This window comes from Pteronotus mesoamericanus, unplaced genomic scaffold (assembly GCF_021234165.1).
Source record: "Pteronotus mesoamericanus isolate MK-2021 breed Mesoamerican mustached bat unplaced genomic scaffold, CSHL_Meso_final scaffold_651, whole genome shotgun sequence".
Taxonomy (NCBI): Eukaryota; Metazoa; Chordata; class Mammalia; order Chiroptera; family Mormoopidae; genus Pteronotus; species Pteronotus mesoamericanus.
The window spans coordinates 39,005,778-39,025,192 of NW_026555325.1; the positions used below are offsets into that span (position 1 = coordinate 39,005,778).

A 19,415-nucleotide genomic window follows, 5' to 3' on the forward strand; every position below is an offset into this window, starting at 1 on the left:
GTACATAAAAATATAATAAATACACTATACTATAATATATATTATATGTATGTATACCCACACACATGCATACATATGTGTGTATTGATAGGCCAAGGTCAAATAGTATTCTTCCTGCTTAAGAAAGAAAGAAATGAAAACAGACAGAAGGTGTATCTCTACAACCACATCTTCTTAAGAGTGCAATCCCCTCTCCTAATGATCTCTTCTTTCCCTGTGAGCCTTGTGCAGGCTCACAGCTTCCCTGATTCCCCTTTAAATCCAGGATTAAGTGGTGGTGGGAAAATGGAGACAACTGTACTTGAACAATAAAATAATAAATAAAAAAATAAATTCAGGATTAATTTGTTTAAAATAACAACATTCCAAGAAGATTGCTTAATCCAGATATCATTTTGATTATGTACCGCAAAAAGGGCAGTTGTTTTCTTTTCATGGACTTTTTAATTGCACATTTTAAAGCATCTTAAAATTCTTATGTATTTTATTTTTTCCTTTTTGTTGAATTTATTGGGGTGACACTGGTTAACAAAATTATACAGGTTTCAATGGGTCAGTGACAAATAAATTTTACTTCACAACTTAGAATGTACACACACACAACTGAATATGTTTCACAGAACATTATCGATTCTTTTTATGAGTGACACATTCTACTTTGCTCCATTTCATTTCTTAAAACATTCTTATTATGACCCACTAAATTAAATGTAGTATAGATAGCACTGTTTTAAGGAAACAGTAAGTTTTAAATCGCTGAAAGGTAAATGGTTTCATTTTCTGAAGGAAAACTACTCTTTTAAAATCAAAGGCAATTGGGCCAACTTCAGATGTGTGATAGTGCATATTGCTTCTTGTCTCCTACTTATTTGCTCAGAAATTCAAAACATGTAGAGTTATGATTCATGGAACTCTCCCTTAGAGGGGAAAATACACTCCCAAGTTGTATTCCCAGTAGGAACACATCAACCTACACATGTAAATCAAATTTTAAATGCCTTTAGTATTAGTGTCTCCAGATTCTAAATATGGGCTTAATTTATAATTCAGCTGCTCTCCAGCCCTGGTTACAATGAACTTTAAAAATATTTTTATGTATGCGTACAATTCACTAGTTCTGAAAACTGCATCACTGACTGATTAGCGATGACTTCAATTTTAGGTTTCTACACAGAAAACACTACATCGGTCAGGGGGAAAAAAGAAAAAAACCCTTTACATTAACTGACAACATACTTAATCACCCAACTTAAAAAATACAGAAAATAAAACACTACTATTATTAATAACTCTGCTCAAATAAAAATTGAAATTGTGAATGGAAACACTTCCAATTTGCCAACATAATCTTTAGGGTTATACATTTCATCTGGGTCTTAACATTCCCTAGGGGAAGATTACGTAAGTTACAGGTGTTTTACCAGGTCATCTCTAAGATAGTACTTAATTCTTACCGTGTATTTGCAGTGCCAGATCACATTGGATGGAAACCCTACCTTTAATGGATAGTTCCATTATAGCCACATTCATATCACTTCCCAGCCTACCTATTAATAGCCCGCCAATGAGAGCTTGGGGAGCTTCTGGCAGATTTGTGACTGTGTCTGAAACCTACAATTTTAACTAATTATAGAAACTCTAGGCAGGAAGCCCTCTAAAAGGATGATCAGCTTCATTCTTTTCTTTGAAAACTGTGAAACTACCCCAAACCAAGAGTTCTCTTTTCTATTTTTAACTTGAAGAAAGGATGTTAGCATGAAGGATCACTCGTTATGTAATTGGAACCTAGAAGGTCCATTACATGTATGATCTCATTTAATTCTTACCTCTTAAGGTACAATAGTAGGAATGATTATCTTCACTTTACTAACTAAGGCTCAGAAAAACTAAGTAAATTGGTCAAGGACATGGAGTGCACATTAGAGCTGGGATCTTACCAGGAGCCTGACTCCAAAAACTAATGTGTGTCTGTTACCCCTCCCAGCAGTGGGCTGCAGCTGGCTGGACAGGCTCGCAAGAGCTGACGGGGCCCATCTCTCCCCAACTCCGCATTCAATAATGTCACATCAATAGGTTGGAATCAGCCATCGTGGAGTATTTATACTGTGCAAATAGGCAAGCATTACAAAGCGAGTCATTTACCAGCACACCACTACCTATAAATAACATTCGTACTTAATATTTCACAGATGCCATGATTGGATGTTTCTGATGGTCAATTCCTTTTCATTTTCAAAAACAAATAGTAACAAGAGTAGTAAAGGTATAAAATCTCTCAGGATGTGCTCCTCACATTTACTCTCTGTGTACTTTGCCTACCATTAAGAAAAACTTTAGAGTTATCTAAAAGTAGTTGCAATAACATAATGATCCCTGTGTTCCCATCAGCCAAATTTAATAACTATTATTAACATATGCTAACCTTATTTCATTGCACTCCCCAATTTTTTCTTCCCAGGTTATTTTAAACAAATATCAGAAATTAATTCATTTTATTTGTAAGTACTATATATCATTTTGCATCTCTCAGAGATAAAATCATTCTAACACATTATAATACCATTATCATACTTTAAAATTATCAGTAATTTCTTAATATCATCTAATGCTCTGTCCATATTCAACTTTTCCCACTTTCCTCAAAGCCGTCTTTTACAAAGTTGCTTTGTTCAAATCAAGAATCCGAACCCACATAGTACATTTGGATAAAATGTCTCTTAAATATTAATTTATCTTAATATTTCAATTTAATTTTTATAGTCTCCCTACCTATTTTCTCCATGCCATTTATTACCAGAAGAAATTGAGTCATTTGTCCTATAGAATATTTTATATTATGGATTTTGCTGATTGGATTCCAGGTATCATATTTCCCTATCTTCTGTATTTTTAAAAAATTGACAGACATACAGGTTAGAACAGATGCATGTTCTACTTTTAGACCAGTGTACATCATGGGTGGGATTGTGCACCGCTACTGCATCACATTAGAAGGTATATAACATCTATTGTCTCCATTTTTGTAATTAGTGGGCTTTGGTGTTCCCAGTCTAACGCACCTCTTAAAAAGACCCCACATCAACTTTTCACCAAATGGTTTGGGAAGCATCAGTGGTAATTTCCTAGATTCAGTGTGTCAGCAACAGCTGCAAAAGAGTGATGGCTTAGGCCTCTCACTCCTCCTGTATTTATTAGCTGGAATATTTTTTATAAAGCAGACATTTTTCTTATCAACTATTTGGTTAACGTAAGTTACAGTTTTTCAGGAAAGGTATAATAAATGTTTATTTCTTTATCTTTCTCAACCAATTTTTTAGAATGAATTTATGCCCTTATATCCTTCAAAAGTGGTCAAAGAGGTTTTTGGTTTTTATTTTTCCTATCATTTTGCAATAATAGATTTTAATACACTTTATGTGTTTCAATAGTTCTTTCAAATTGACTCATGCATCTTTTTGACACAGTGATTTTTGACACCTTCTTTGCTTTCTAGTATATTCCAGGCTCTTGTACATTTCCTGCCCCCGTTCTAGAGGTAGACATTTTTCTGAAGACCCTCATTTCTTATTGCGGAAAGTGGTTCTTTCTACCATTTAAACTAATTTGTCTCACCCAGGAGAGATTCTTAACCAGAATACTCGGAACACACTCAAAATACAGATGAGGTACAAAGAACTGCCAACCAGCTTCTGAAATTTTATTTCTTAGAGCAAAAGTTGCCATCTTGTTACAAAATCTATCAGGTTAAATGTATATAATATAATCTTTACTGTAACATAACTCATTGATTACCTCAAGCATATGAATGAGTGACTATCTACAAGACTACACTGTGCACAAGCCTTATATGTTATTAGAGGATTGGGCAGATCCAGATTTTGTGGGACCTGGAGTCTAAATATTTGGGAGGAAGCTGACTTTTAGAAAATGAAACTACTTACAAATACAGCATTAGACAAGAAAGTGAAAATTTATGTAGGGTGAAAAAAAATCACTGTAAATTACAAATGTAGAAAAAGTAGAAATGAAAATACAGTAGAAATCAGAAAACATAAGAATATATTTTTATTAATATATTCCTACATTTTTGGTTGCCTTCTCTTTGATCACTTTTCATATAATAATGGTTTTGTGACATTATTCTATAGAAAGATCGGAAAGATAGCTCAGTCTTTCCTTTAGGAAGGGTTGACCAGAGTGCCCTTTAATTTTTGCAAGTTGCAGTGCTTAAAAACTTGTGACTTAATACACAAATATACTTATACCTGTAGGTTTACTATGGTTTGTTTCTTATTTGGCAATTTTGGTAAGTTCTATTTTAAGCAATTTCTGTTTAAAAAGGAAAAAAATGTATGATGCATTTATAACTCTACACACCACTATATCATCTAGTATATTTTTGATAGGCAACTTGTGACTAGAGATCAATTAGAACTAAATCATCCAGTTACAAGTTTACATGTCTGGTGACTGAAAGGAATTTCACACAGATTAGCTTCTGGTTCTGTATATTTCAATTGCTTTTCTCTCTTGCTGCCTATCTCCTTCCAGGGTTGGTTACTGTAGGACACATTCATAACACAGCATGGTCTATGGTCCTACTTGGTGAGTCAGCTGAGTATTCAAAAAGACTCGGAAGTCTTTCCCTCTCTGGGATGCTTGGCAATAACTTATTTATACATAGAAGCCATTGCAGAGCCCACTAAACTCAGAGTAAATACATCTCCAACCCTTTGTCCTCTATGCCCAAAGCTACATCTAATCCCACTCAAAGTGAGGAAAAGTGAGACGGAGGGAAAGTTGGAATAGGAGGAAACAGTGCTTTTTACCAGTCATGGTTAAAATACCTTACTTCAGCAAATATTACAAAAACATACCCGAACACACTGGTCAGACCCTCCCAAGGCCTTGGAAGGGCCCATGCAAGTGGAGGGCCCTTTAATTTAAGCTCCATTGAACTCAGAGTAAGTCTCTGTTGCAAGAGAAAATCATGACCTCCCTGCTCAGTCTTTTCTCACCCACTTTAACCTTTCTGTCAGGAACAGCTTCCCAGTCCCTGGAACATGTATATATGCTTTGGCTCCGGCCCCATCCTCAGGTGACTTCAGTGCACACAGACAGAAGTCAGAGCTTCCCATGCCCATCGCCTGTTCTTCATCAAACCCTCTACCTGAACGCAAAGGCATCATGATTGTGCACTGTCTTGAAAGCAATTCCTATAGGTAATGAAAGGGTAATAGTATCACATATAATTTTTCTCCTGTCCAAACCCTTCACTGCTGAAATCAATAGTTTCTATGAATTCATAGTTTATAAGAAGTTGTGAATTAAAATACAGGATGTCTATATAAATATATCTAGCCACTCTTGGCAGAAGCCAGTCAAGGGTACGAATGAAAACTTTAAAAAGTCGTAGCAAATATTTCTAGCTAGCATTTTGGTTAGCACTGTCACATACTCACTAGCAAGAATAAGAACAGCATACTATTTGTTACAGTGTGCTGTGCCTGTCAGGCCTGGGAGGTGCCGGCAAGCATTTCAGGAAAATTTCCAGAGCTATTATTAGATACAATACAGACGTTCCTACCTAGTTTCAGCCTGGAGATCTCGGGAAGATGCCCTGGTGATTACAGCAGCCGTCATGCTTGGCGTCCCGATGGACAGCCAGCCCTGAGACCAGCAGCAGTGACAGGGTTTTATGGGAGGAATTTTTATTTTTATTTTTCAGTTACTTCAAAACAAGGACAAGGTCATTCCTGATGCAAGAACTTCCAGCTAAGCCATAACTTTTCCTTGTATATCAACAATACTAAGAGAAAAAAATAAAATACAAAACAAAAACAATCCCCCTTACCCCCTGCCCCACACACACAAAGCCCTGTTACTAAAAAAAATAAGTATTTAAAATTAGGAACTCTGGATATCCAGAATGTACTGTTAAAACCACCGGCATCACCACCAGCGCCGCCCAAAATCACAGGTAATATTCATGGTGCACTTACTATTCATCAGGCACTGAGCTCAGTGCCTGATGAATAGTTATGTTAAGTTTATGTTAAACTTTGCAGTATCCAGAGTTCACACATGAGGAAGACAAGAGGGTAAAAAAATAACAAACTGGACCTGGTTGTAACTTGTAGGTGGAGTGGGGAGCAGGGTTTAACCTTAGGCAATCTAATTCCATTGACAATTTGTTATATCCTGCTCTACACTGCCTTGCAGTGTTAGGATGCTTGAAAAAACTTTCCTTGATCCTGAACTTGGAGTAGTAATAAAAATTTAAATCTTTATTAGTACAAGGAAAAAATTTGTTTTAATTTTATTTTTTATTTAATTTTATTTTTTAGAGAGAGGGGACAAGGATGCAGAAAGAGAAGGAGAGTAACATCTATGTGAAAGACAAACACCAACTGGTTGCCTTCCATATACACACCTACTGGAGCCAGAACCTCCAACCCAGGCATGTCTCTTGACCAGGAATCAACTGGGGACTTTTCAGTTTGTGGGATGATGTCCAACCAAACCAACTGAGTCACACTGGCTGGGGCCGAGGAAAAATATTTATGTTTTCCCTCCTTTAATTTCTAAACAGATCTTGCATATTATGATGACACTGAATTTGGCATATTGTTAGTAATGTAACATTGAGATTTTTAGCAGTTAAAAACAGTTTTTGCATACTCAAAATTAAATTAACATTGGAAAATAAATTCTTCAACCAATTATATTTTTAAAAAAGCAAAGCTATGCCAAGCTGATAATAAAAGGGAAAAAATCCACATGGTAGCTGTTCTTCACAAATATTCTGACTATACAGGGACATATATTCTAAAGACAAAAAGAATTGTAGGAAATCTTGAACCTGACACAGTGAATTTGTTCTTGGTAGCAGTATTGGTGTGGTAGGTCTAAAACTATTTTGTGTATATCGTAGGACTGAGGAATTAAGTAAATACAGGGTGGAACAAAAGTAGGTTTACAGTTATTCATATGGAAAGTAATACAATAATAAATTATAATACAAGAAAAAGCTTTGTGTTTCCCATACTTACAACTGTAAACCAACTCTTGCCTTACCCTGTAAATTGACTGATATTGTGAAGCATGAGGATTCTAACTTGAGAGAAGAGAAATCCAAATATGGAGTGGTAGGAGGAAAGAATGATGCTCGAATGAAATTGATGGTAGCAGCACTGAGGTATTCTATTATATAGCTCTAACCATACTGTACACACATAGGTACATGCATATGTATATGTAGGTGTATGTGTATGTGTGTATTTTTTATTATTCACTGAAAAGGCCTAGAAAAGATGACACTCTGGCAGCGTTGAGCAAACCTAGTGTCCAGATCTGGGTTTTAAAACAAGGCCTCCAGGGACAGAAAATTACGAGTTAAGCCTGAAGTATCTGGATGTGCTATAGAGAACGTGCACACACTGGTGAGGACACATCACAAAGAAACAGAAACCAACTATGAAAGGCTTCCACTGGTCACATTTGGTACAACTGTGGCATCAAGTAGATAATGAAAGAAAGAGACTGTAATAACATTGAATTGAAAAGTGTATTCATAAATACATAGAGATTCTAAAATTTTTTAAGGGGAGAGGGAGGAGAAGGAAACACAAAGCAAATCAACTAATAAATGTAAAAGTAATGATAGAAATAGAAAACCATACTTTTACAACCACATAATAATAACCAATTCAGATGTAATCATCAATGTATACTAAAACCACCAGGCAAAAAGTCAGGGGACAGGAAAACCACACAGTCTCAAGGCATCATTGTCCTATTTATATGCGGATTATATTTGAACTTATAAGGGAAAAATTTTGCTTTACACTAGAAAAATCATGCAGATAGTACCTTTTTCTTAACATCACCAGTAAGAGAACACATTTACAACCTATGTTTCCTTAGAAGGACACTGGGAAGGACAAAGCTTTACTTATGTAGATGTCCTGCCCAAAATGCTTAATCTCAATTTAATCATGAGGAAACAGTCAAACAAATCTAAAATGAAGGACATTTTGAAAAACAACTACACTGAACTTTTCGAAAATATCAACATTATGGAGAACACCACTATTTTTTAAAAAAGCTGGAAACTCATCAAATTTAAAGGAAACTAAACAGAGATGACAACTAACAGAGTGTAGTTAATGCCGACCTCGATCTCGGTTTGAAAAAAATAAGAAAGTGACTATAAATGATGTTGTTGGGACAATGGGGATATATGAGTACAGTACTTGTTATATAACAGTATCCTTATCAATCGCGCTCTATCAGTACTCCTTGGTATTTTGCAGAAAATAATTCTGGTTCTTCGAATATCCATCCTGAAGTATTTAGGGGAGAAGTGTCTTGAATTCTGCAATAATTCTCAAGTACTACAGCATGAGTGTATATTAATGATCTATAAATGAACACAAATATGTAAAAAATTAATACTTTATATACTTTAGAGAGTAGGAGAGCTAATGCAAATACAGAAAAAATAATATTTAGTAAAGTTAGTTGAGGGGGGTGTATGGGTGTTCCTTGAGTTATTTCTGCAATTTGATATGGTTTGAAATTGATCAGAATAAAAAAGTAAATTACAATTACAGATAGGAGGTTCAATTTGAAAATAATGATCTGCACATTGAAAAAGTGGAGAGAACATATTGCTATGGAGATGGTGTAAGTTTAGACAACTCTCTCTCTGAAAGAGCTTAGGGTGAGCACTGAATTGACCAAGTAAATTCAGGAGGTCCTATTTGGTATTGCAATTGGTAAATTGCAATTTTTGCAGAAAAAGATAGAACTAGAAAAAATTTTAAATAACATTTTATTGTTAGCTTGATTTGAATTTGAGTTTTTATTTTTCATTTGTGAACAAAATGGTGTGATGGCCACCACCTTAGGTCAAACTCATGGATGATTTTGTTCAAATTCATTAACTTCTAGTTTAAAAATTATGAATGCATTTTATTCCTCAAACGATGTATTTTCTCTTAACTTTTACTATAGCTCTATTAAACATGAACTTTCTGAAATCCTGTTTGAATCGTTTTAGTTTAGAGGTGTGTACCACGTACCATGGCAATGATTTCTATGATGTGACTACCACATGAAAAAGTGATTCTTTTTATTTATTATATTTTATTTGCCTCTTTAGAATTCTGAAGGTTTTCTCTTATGTTTTGTCCTATTCATATGCTACAAAATTTTAAGGTCTTCAATCATACTCCTTTTTTTTCCTAGCCTGAAAAAAAAATCCTAATTTTTTAAATCAGCCTAGCTATTGCCAATTTGATATCACTTCTTTCCCAAGCAGTTAGTTTTTTCCTGGAGGCGAAACAAATGAAAGAGGACATACTTCTCTAAATCTCTTTCTATAGCCTAAGGTACATTTATAGTTTCATTTCTGAGGCGCTGATGATGTCTACCAGTTGTTTATTTTTTAATGAAAGATAACTTTTGTTTGCAACTGTACATTAGGTTATAATTTCAAGGGACAAATTGTAGGGCCCTAGACCTGTGCCCCACCTTTCTGAAGAGAACCATGAAGATGGGCCCAATGCAACTGTTTTTATATACACACACCCATGTGCATTTTTGTCTCTGTGGAGAAGATGAAAGGTTTGCATTTGATTATTAAAGGGATAAAACCCGTGGAGGCTTAACCACCACATTGGGTCTGATGAGTTCCCTCTGTTCTGTCCCACTGCCCTCGCGTCTCGTCAGCATCTTCCCCTGGATACTGCAATATTTTCTGTCCGCTTCCCCTGCCTATGTCTCTCCACCCTGTACTCCATCCTCCACAGCTCTGCCAAGGTGATTTTTTAAAAACATAAGCCAGTCATCATATCCAACTCTGAATCTTATTACATACTTAACAGTATGTTGAGCACGAGAGGTGATCAATAAATAACCAGGGAATAAATGCATGGATAAATGAACTCCTGCTGATAGTCTGAGTTCTCAGCCAGGGCCCCAAAATAAACCTCCCTGACTTGCTCCCTGGGATGCCCTAAAACCTTTGAGCCCGTAGATCTGACACTGTATCAGGTGTAATAAAATATACTCCAATATTTTAAATTCAAATAATAACTTTCAAGTATATTACAAAAATATGCTCCTTGTTTAAATGTCACAGATAAACAGATTACAATTAGGTTATTAGGCATGTGGTACTGAGTTTGTTTAGAATGGCCAAGGATGTCTTCCTTTGTGGAGAAGATTTCAAAGAGCTATTTGATAAATGAATATACTATTTAACATATTATTTAATATTTAATAATAGATATGAGCAAAGAGGTAATCTGGATCTAGGAGCAGAAAAGCTTTAGGGATTAAAATTTTGTACAAATTTTTTTCCTAACAGTCACAGCTTTGACTGTTAGACAGAAAAAGACTGCCTGCCCTCCGGGTCAGGGTGACATAAAATCATCCAGGGGCCCAGCAGTACAAACCTCCCACATCACCTTTTATCTGAGACTAGAACACTGAACAGCTGTGAACTTCTACTATAGTCTGTAACATTCCCCAGAGAAAACTGACCACACTCAAAGTATCTCTCTGAATTTTCTAGAACACTAAAGAAGTAGAGTGAGAGATTTGACTTCTAAAGATTGTGTATATGTAATATGGTATAGTAGAAAGCATGTTTGAAGTATGAAAAGGAAAACTGGTCTATGGACAATTTTTGCTTGATAAATAGGGTTTATATTATATATTTGGGGGAATCACAAAAAATAGGTATGTATGAGAGGTGATGTACATTTTCAAGATAAGGAATATTTGAAGACAAATGAAGGTAATAGATATTGCTAAATGTTGAAAGGATGATATGATCTTTTCATGGCTGAGGTTGGTGCGTAGGCTGTGGGGTTTTGTTGTTGAAAGAGGAATGCTGCAATAAGCTGTCATTTGAGAGTGCACTGTGCCCTACATAAATAACTCACATTTATTCCATACATAGTGGATAATTCATTGTCTTTACAAGAAGTAGAAGAAAAGCAAATTGATAATGTAAGGAGGTGAGAAACCAAAATACAAAAAAGTCTTTTGTGGCTACCTAAATAACATTACAAATTTTCTTTGAATCAAAGTGTCACAGCACAAGACTTGTCTGAATGATAGCTAAACCATTCTCTGTCATACTAGACAGCTAAAAGGCATTAAATCCACTAGACAATTGATACAGTCATGCCCTGATATAGGTTAGAAGTGATCAGGGCAAAAGAGCAGCATAATAATTTTCAGAATCAAAAGGTAAACATTTGGAAACAATGCTTATTGCTTCACCTTTGCCATTGGTATCACTCAAGGATACACAAAGACATAAATTAAATGAATAATGTAGAAGAGACATTTAGATTCCTTTAAATAATTTTGACTTTAATATCTTCAGAATGCATGTTTTGTCCCAAGACTTTTTACCATTAGAGGATAACCTGGCAAACAGTCAAATAATATAAGTTGTCTGAAAATTAGGAAACTAACATGGAATAAATATTATTATTGAAATATAACTGACATATAACATTATATCAGTTTCAAGTGTACATTTCATATTTGTAGAGAAAACTTATTTTTAAATAGTATGTAAGTTACATTTTAAAATAATACGTTCAATAATTATTTCCAGGTGAAGGATCTCTAAATGTAAAGTAATATAGTTAATGGTTAATCTGGAAACACTGAGAAAATATTTGTGATACTTTAGATTAATATTTGTACACATTGTTTTATATTTAGAAGTATTTTACCTAAAAATGTGTCTGGAGGATTAAAAAATTACACTGAGCATATGATTTTAAAATATAAGTTAACATACAGTATAAACATAAATTTATACTCTTTTCCAGCCTCATGGACACACTTCATTAACCATTCATAAACCATTCAACCTCTTTCACCACAAATACATAAATAAATAAATAAATAAATACAAAAACAAAATCCCAGAAAGACAGTCCCTGAGACTAAGACTTTTTAGAATGAGGCCTCCAAATGTTATCTACAAGTTAATCAAGGAAGATGTGACTGTTGCTTTTTAGAGATCTCCTACACCTCTGAGGGCTAAACCATCAGCATGGTACCACATGTATGGGCTGGTGTCGAAGTAGGCGCTAAGGTCTGAACTCCATCACTGTGAATATTCTCTTACACCTAAAAAGGATTATCCTCCTTGGGGAATATTATTACTATTAGCTTCCATTTCCTTTACCAGGAACAACTCTTCTGGAAGGAAGGAAGGAAGGAAGGAAGGAAGGAAGGAAGGAAGGAAGGAAGGAAGGAAGGAAGGAAGGAAGGAAGGAAGGAAGGAAACAAGAGTCAGAAAAATGAAAAATATGTTCTACAGGAGTATTTCTTCCTATTATTTAGAAAAATGGGTAAAGCCTCATTGGGCATGCCAAAACTGGACTGCCAGGAAAGGGTTTGAGTCTTAGATTAAAAACAGGCTTGTTCAGTTTCCTTTTCAATGTGTTAAAGGATGAGCTAACACCTATCTAAAGCATTGCAAGGTGTAGATTTGCAAACATGACAAGACCTATGACCTCCTAAATAGTATGGAGTTCATAGTTACAACTGTTATGATACATAAACAACGCCAGCCACTATTAGGACAACTTTTTCACGATTATGTGGTTTCACCATTCTAACAGTTTCAATGAGTATTTTTCCAGAATACAGATCTACACTAACAGTATAATGTACATGTTCAATGAGCTATAAAACCATAACTTTATTGAGTCCCTTAATTCAGAGTCATGTGGTTTATCCCAAAACAGTGTTACCACTGTGCTTGGAACTGTTTCATGTGTATTTCAAAGAGCTGAACAGTTTGTGCCAATGGATTCTGGGAAACGCTGTTTTACAAGTGAGTACTTACGGGATTCCTATTTAATAAAAGCACACATTGCTAACAGTGAGTCTTTAAGCTGCTCGCCTGAGCAGAGCAGCCAGAAAATTGAGCATTATGGTTATTACCACAAATCTCATAGTCAGCCTCATCCAAAACAATGGAATCATTTGCTAGTCCCATAGCTCTTGACAACCTGCCATTGGAGTTATTTGCATATCTGCTTCCCAATTCGATGAATAGTATCCTGAATATGAAGATATTTTATTAATTTCTCAATTGCTACACATACTAGCATATAGTAGGTGCTCAGAAATCACTTTATGAATAAATTAATGATACTAAACACAATACCAAATACCTTGCCTATTTATTTGGTAACCTTAACAGTCCAGAATTAAGCAAAGCACCAGGACAAGTGCCTCCCCTCCTCCAAAAAGCATCAGAAGATTAAAGATTCTTAAGAGAGTCTCTGAGGTCTCCAAGACTTAGTTTAGAAAAAAAAGGAGTCATAAACTTTGTAAGGGTAGAAGCCTTTTCTGCTTTGCTCACCTTGAGATGCTTGGGCCTTTATTGAGCATAATGGATGATCAATAAAAATGTGTTGGACAAGTAACTATAGTCTCTTCTAAATTCATAGAGGAATGAAAATAGTTGAATTCAGAACTGGGAACTAGAGTTGCTGTAAACATGGACAGCTGTAACACATGCCAGCTGATGTCACCAGTAGGCTGTAAAAAAGTACAGTCAAAAATGCAAAGCACAAGTTGGGACCATTTCTTTTAAGAGCAAACAGATCTCACTCTCTCACTAGACCATGCGCACAACCACTGCATAGCACAACAATTAACCTTTGCATTAAGGATCCCGAATTAAAATTTGAAAACCAATCAATCTCTAGAATAATAAAGAGTACACACAAGACTACAATGCACTAAAGGAATGCTTCCATCAATTATTGTTCAAATTAAATACTGAGTGAGGAAGATGTTTGAAAATGAGCTCAGCTGACCATATATGCTGGTTGCTCTCTGCTCCCAAATCCTTTCTCTACTCTTTGCCTATTCTGTATTCGAAGAGGAGAGAAGTTGGAGTATTTCTTTCAGCCTCCCTCCTTGCCTGTAACCTGACAGTAGCATCTTTCTGTGATAACAGCTCTTATTGAGTAGTCTCCCTTTTGGCTTCCAGTTTCAGCTCTTACCAAACTTAGACAACTCCATTACCTCCCATTCTCCTTCAAGAATAGGGGAGCCTACGGTTGGTCAGTAAGAACCTTGACATGTATTGTTGACTCCCCTAAACCTTACCACACCTCTGCAAACAGGTCCACTGTTAAATTCTCTTTGAAAATCCCAGCTGATTATGTTTTCTTTGTTGAATCAGAACTCTTTGATTGATACAACATAGAATACACTTGGATCTTCCTTCCTTTGTATATACTTAGAACCAATATATTAGGCAGAAGTCATTTATCAAAATAAACTATCTCTATTTACTCCAACCACATGAAAATAGCATGACAAGCTCAAGGGAATGGTTAACATGGAAAAGAAAAAGATAACATATATATGACCAACACTGACAAGTGTTTCTCATTTCAGGAATACCTCAACTAGTAAACAAGTCCAGGCTGGCCAGTGCCTTACCCACCTCAGCCAAGGCCATTTTAATCTTTCTAAAAAAATGAAAAATAATTAGCAATGCTTCTCCAAATTATTTTTAAAAATTTTTATGGGAAGAAACAGAAATGCATGTGGGTGAGAGGAGGCAAAAACAATTTCAACAGAGAAAGGTCATGGATCTGGCTTGACTAATTTTCTAGTCATTTACAGAGAAATAACTTGTATTTGGTGACTAAGAGAAGCAAATACTATTAAGAGATGGAGTAGGGGGCATTACACGAACTTCCAGCACAGGTGGGCAGGAGCCTATCACCTGGGCAAGGGCTTTTGCCCACCCTACCTGGAAGAGAGGGAAACTTAGGGAATGAATGGAAAGAAGTATTAGATTGGGTCCTAATTCCAACTTTCCTAGGTGGGACATCTTCGTTAAATCACTTTGGCTGGCTTAAGTGAAATAAATAAGGATGATGAAAAATACCATTTAATTCCTCATAATACTGTGGATCCAACTACGTGAAGATCATTCTAACCTCTTAGTGATGAACACCTTTACATTTCAAGTTTGGGGAAATTATTTCACTTGTCAGTCCTCAGAGGGGATATTTTATAAATCTCAACAACTCTGCTAAGATATGTGTCTCATATTATTCTGAAAAACTCTGTTTTTTCCACTAGAATGGCAGTAAGTGGATTTGAGAAACTTCAATTCTATGTGAAGTAAAGGATATCTTTGTGCACCAGAACTTCTAGGGTGTCATTAAGCATATATGTATTCTTAATTCAACTTCACAGGTTAATGGTTTTTTAAAGTCAAAACTCATTCCAAAATCCTCTTGGAGTATGATTTTTAAAGCATATAGAAACAGAATCTGAGCCAATATATTTTATTACAAATGAGGCTCTTTGATATATCATATGCTTTTGAAATGTTATGTTTGTCTACCTTGTGAAATTCTGTTCTCTCAGCTCCCTTAAAAGCTAGGAAGACCCTTAAATAACTGTATCATTGGTGTTTTCTGAATTCCCTACCTATAGCACTTTTAACTCTGTTCCTGAAACTTTTATTTTCTGCTGTCAAACCCAGAATTACAAAACCCGATTATAGAACTGAGAACACTACTTCATAGTTATTCATTATTAAAGGATTTTTATATTATACCAAAGTAGAAATATTGTTGATGAGATAAATTACCAAAAAGAAGATAAGCTAAAAAGGCAGGGAGAGTATATCATGCATTTCAGAGTTGCTTGTTTATTCTATTTTGCCACATCACAATCCTTATAATGAAAGCACTGCTCCTTCTCCATTGGGTTTTCATCTGTAGAGGTGAGTCTTAATCTTACAAAGCAAGCAAATTAATCTGGGAATGAAATTGGGAGGTTAGAGTTTTAATAGCATATCACAAAAGACACAAAATAGAACAATCGCTTGGGGGAGAGAGAATGAGAGAATGAGAATGAATATGAATTATAAATGCTCCTTTCAAGGAAACAAAATCTTCCACAGATTTGTATCGAGAGTAAAATTTACCCAATTCCACATGAATTCTCCATTTTGAAATACTTGCTGAGCCTCACTATTTCCTTTCAATTAGTTTCTCTGGCCTAAAATTCCTTGCAAATTGGTGAATATCTAAAAGCAGATATCATCTATCAGAGAAAAGAAATGATAACATTCTAGGCAAAAGTGATGTCACAAACAGACATAAATTTCAAATAATAGTGAATTCTTATTACACTAGTGTAAGTAAAACAATGACTTTACAGCTGGTACGTCCAATGTAGTATTTAAAGAAAACATATTTCAATAGAATGGCCAAAACAATTAATCATTCTATGTCCAATATACTATATTAGCATTTAGACATGCTAAAAAGTCTAATTTAGCAGAGGACTGCATCAAAGTTAAAAAAAATTTTAATTTAGATTTCATTACATTTTTTATTTATGTCACCTGTGGTTACTAGTTTAAAGGAAAACCAGAAGTGTTTGTTTTTAAAGATAGTACTTATATGTGTTCCAGAGACTTTTATATTTTATGGACAAAAATGCTTTTGTCTTCTAAATTTAAATCTCTTTTTCTATAATTTTAAAAGATAGTAAATTGACATAAAAGGTACAACACAGAATTATAGTAACTAACTGGTATGCATTTATCATGTACTAGGCAATGTGCAGAAGGTTTCATGTATATTATTTTAATTAATTCTTACAATACAGGAATTCTACAATGTGAACATTATGATCCCCAAGTAAACTAAAGACAAGGAAACTGAAGCTTAAAGAGGGTGAATCATTTGCCAAGGGTCACAGAACAAATAAGAGAGGGAGGTAAAATTCAAACCTAAGTACATCTTGTTCTCAAGTCTCTATTTTCTCATAACTAAAAAGAGTAAAAGGTATAACAAATGATAATATTTAACTTATTAGGACATAAATACTGGTTTCAAATATAAGTACTAAGTCAGACATAAGTTACTTCATACTGAAAACAGAAACAATCCAGTAAAAGTTCACACTCCACGGGTTTCTAGAGTCTTTGGGACTTTTCTAGAGTCCTTAGGTCTAGAGCAGTGTTTCTTAACCTTTTTTTTTTCATTATGGCCTCGCTGAGGGGTCCTTTGGATATTTTTTCCTTAATTATCCCCCATTAAATTTTAATACTACAGATACACCCTATGTCTGCTTATGTATTATAAGTGTATCTGTGCTCTATACATTAAAAATATTAGGGGATTTTTTTGCCCCCTAGAATGAATTTTGCCCCTTGGGGAGCAATGAGAATACATAGTCTGGAGGATGTAGCTGTTTTTCTTTGTTACTCCCAAACCTCTCAACCCACTGGCTATTCATTAAAATTACATGGGATTGGGGCTTCAGGCTTTTAGCTTTAAGTTTTTCAGTGTTATAAAATGCAAGTACATAGAAAATGTTGAACCACTATAAGCTATTTATAACTTAGTGTGAATAGAAGATTGAAAAGCCAGTTTGATAGGGAAAGAAAGCGAATGTGAGGGTTCTTCCTGCTGGAGTGGAGGGAAGGAGAAAACAGAGGGCCTCTGCAGATGAAATGCCTGGGTCACAACTGTGCTTCAGTCTAGTCTTGTTGAACATGCGAATGCGAAGTCAGTCTTTTAAGATGCTAGCTCTCAATCATGACGAACAACAAACCTTAGTCATAAGCCACCTTAGTGAACATCACCCTATTGATTAATGTGTAAATATTAGGTTTCCTGCCTGTGAAGAATTTGCTGTTTGGTTCCTTTCAGACCTGTTTGCATATTCCCAACTGCTACGTGGCCAAGAACAAGTAAGTTTATGTAATGTTCCAAAGAAACTGCTCGACACCGTGGCTCATTTTAACCCAGGTATGAATAGAAGACAGAGATGAATTCACAAATACTTCTTTCACATGCTCTGTAAAATATAACTTTTCATTCCCAGAGGCCAAAATGGTCTTAACCATTGAAGTAATTATAGCTCACAACTATAATTTAGAGTTAGCTCTGGTTGACTCTAAATTCACACAGGAAAATAATTCACTCATCTTATTGGAACACGGGAGTAAATAACTTCATAAAACTCACATAATGTCTGCAATCCTGGAGTGTATGACGAATCCAAAGAAATCAACAGATGATATTTTAATAATACAGCAGCAATAATTTTCTACTGTTTACTGATCACCAACTTAAATGTTCAAGTACCAGTTGATGTTTATAAATATTCCCTATTTAATCCTTACAGCAACCTTATGAGATAAATATTTGTATCTTCATTCGCAGAGATAATAAGTGCGAAGGATGGGTGATTTTCCTAAAACCACTCAGAACTAAAGGAAGAGGAATTCAAACTCCTGTCATCATGCTTGGCCACCTCAGCCACAGGAAGATTATCTTTGTGAAATAAATGGAAAGACTCAAGTCTACAAACTTTTAATTTCCAATCAAATGAAGAAATCTTGGGCAAATGAGAAGGTAGAGGTAATAGATATGGTACGTAACATCTTGAGATGTTGCTTGTGAGAAGCTACTGTGTAGATGATTTCAACTGAAGGATTGCTTTTTAAAGTAAATGTCTTTAAAATGGGTATTTGTCAGAATTTTCTGACTTTGAAGGTTGTAAAACACATGCATGTGTATCAGGACCTTGGTAAATAATAAACGAAATCGTGGCTTCTGCACACAACTGCACTTGCCAGAGGCCAGGACCCCTGTTACAAATTACTTACATCACTCATTCCTCAACAGTGACCCTGAGCCTTATGATCTGAAGGGAGCTCCCAAGCGAAAAAATGGTCCTTGATTAAAATTTATACGTATGTATAGTGTCTACAACATGACAAGACAATGAAAACTGAGAAGGCAGAAGTGAAATAGCAAAAATAAAGTAAAACTCTTAAGAAATCATTTTAAAGAGGAGGTAACTCAATGGTTAGAAGTAGTGTTGATGATTTGGGACCTAAATTTGGAGCTCCTAATTACTAGACCAGTATTTTCTTTAAAACAGTACACCATTACCAAGTAGAATAATAAATAAGCTTTAAATTGCAGCAAAAAGTGACCCAAAAATATATCACGAATTATGGGTTTTCTCTATGTAGATCAACCTAATATTTAAATTATTTAAGCATATTTAAAATAAAGTAAAAATATAATTTTTCTCTTAAACTACTAACATAGTTATGTTTATTATATCCCAAATGGGTTACCAAATATCCCTAAATAGTGATTTTATGAATAACTCCAATAAAAGCTAAGATTGATCTTACATGGGAAATAATATGTACAACTGGTCAAAGTATAACCATTGCAATAAAATATGTTTTCACTAAATTTCCTGGAGATTTCTAATGGTTGTTTAGTCTTTATTAACTGGAAAATTCCTCAACTCATTGTGCACTTATGACATATTCTATTAGGAAAATGTTTGTT

General features: G+C 35.0%; 1 protein-coding gene and 1 long non-coding RNA gene across 5 annotated transcripts in view; one reads left to right on the top strand and one right to left on the bottom strand.

Annotated features, from left to right (window-relative positions):
* Positions 1-8,199, top strand: part of LOC129061693 (uncharacterized) — an 83,978-nt gene extending 75,779 nt beyond the window's left edge. The window contains exon 4 of the long non-coding RNA XR_008528211.1: positions 6,348-8,199. This is a non-coding gene — a long non-coding RNA (uncharacterized LOC129061693). The remainder of the gene's footprint in view (positions 1-6,347) is intronic.
* The window catches only part of ZNF385B (zinc finger protein 385B), a 369,869-nt gene that overhangs the window by 152,227 nt on the left and 198,227 nt on the right, over positions 1-19,415 (bottom strand). The window lies entirely within an intron of this gene.